This window comes from Coenobita brevimanus, chromosome 59 (assembly GCF_032717465.1).
Source record: "Coenobita brevimanus isolate Jiangsu-jjx chromosome 59, ASM3271746v2, whole genome shotgun sequence".
NCBI classification, from domain to species: Eukaryota; Metazoa; Arthropoda; class Malacostraca; order Decapoda; family Coenobitidae; genus Coenobita; species Coenobita brevimanus.
This window is the reverse complement of record NC_137012.1, coordinates 7,120,902-7,122,679: the sequence shown is the minus strand read 5'-3', so window position 1 is coordinate 7,122,679 and position 1,778 is coordinate 7,120,902.

Genomic DNA, 1,778 nt, shown 5'->3' with positions numbered 1-1,778 from the left:
GTCAATTGTATCATGAAGTAGCCATATGTTATTATTTGTTATTACTTAATATGAGAGATTATAGGCTAAATTATGATGCACAGTTCCAATTTAAATGATATTCTGTGTAACCCAATATTTGTTACAGTGTTGCCAACCATGGGGAATTATCCCCAGATATAGGGAATTTGGGGTGCAAATGGGGAATTTGGCTTTTATTTTATTTTATTTTTTTTTGCCAATGGCAGGATACTTGACCCATAAACTGAGCTGTAGAAACTGAAACAGGTTTTTTATGTAAATATCATAATTTCAAAGTGACTATATTTTCTAAAATGAAACAGTAAAGCATCTGTTTTTCTTCATCAATTAAGTCGCTATTTTGTGAGTATTTGAATGAACGAAAATGGGTGACAACAACAGCAGCAGCAGCAGAGATCAGCGGACTAATAATAATGATAATGATGCCTCTCGCAAAACGTACCCATTATTATTTTTCCTGCCCAGAAGTAACTGTACAGAACAAGAAATTAGACATACTCTAAGTTAACTTGAATAATTTGAGTGATGTTAGTCTGTGTGATGTTTTTCTTCATAATTCAAGGATCCTTTGATGAAGCATAATCTATATTTGTTTTGTATATCGCCTACCTTGTATTCCAAGGCTAACCCAAAAGCAATATAGGTGATATTGTTTCTACCATTCATCTATCTCTATCTATATACCTAGGCTGCTTCCCCCAAGGAAAGGGAGGTAGCCAAGACAGGACGACACACTCCCCATTTACTCATCCATTCAAACACATTCATTCGCATCTTAGCCCCGAAGGGGAGAACGGACAGATCCTCACCGCACCACACCGCACAAGGGTCAACTGCGCAATGCAATCAGTGCCATCCGCAGCAGGGCCCGACAACAGAACTGGTTTACCCCTGTCACATCTTAACAGACCATTCATAAGTGAAGTATAACACTCCCCAAGAGTATATTGTTGATACTATATGCTTAATGTTCGTCACAACCCAGAAAGTACATTACTTCTCCAGCCATTGCTTTTATTTCCCTCAAAATAATACTATACAGAATTAGAAAAACCTGCATTTTAACCTATCACGTCTGGGGGTTGTTTTCACCGCCCAAACCACCAGTAGGTGTTTTTCTTAAAAATCACCATTATTTAAACTATAATTTCCCAGCTAAACCTATAATAAAAAATTATAGTATAATATGCTCTTATAATATGATGCAATACTCATACGAATAACACAATAACTATAATACTACAAAACACTAGATCATGTATACATGTCACCCAGATGTCCCCAGGTCATCATGTATACATGCCACCCACACAGGAGGGGTTAACCATTTGTGAATAACCATTTCTTCTTAATGTGTTTGCAATATTCTGTCTATTAGACTGAACATGTACTATAATAATTAACCCCTTCTTTACCGACCCCTCCCGCCAGTGTAAACACTACATTTACCCCCCATACCGACCTGATAGCTCCCCCTCCCATAGTGTGAGGGGTAGTGTATATTTTTTGCCACATCAAAAAAATTCACTCTTTGTGATTTGTTTGTATACTGATGATCACATAAACCCAGCAGGATGTTGGTAATAAAAAAAGATTATAAAATAAATCATTACGGTATATAATCTTACATCTTATGCTGAAGTACTATTACCCAGGTAGCTACTGTAAAAACTGGCTTGAAAAAAATGTTCTGCACAGATGGATGGCATATTTATTTACCTTGTAAGCTGGGCATGAAGTGTGTGGACACATGATGG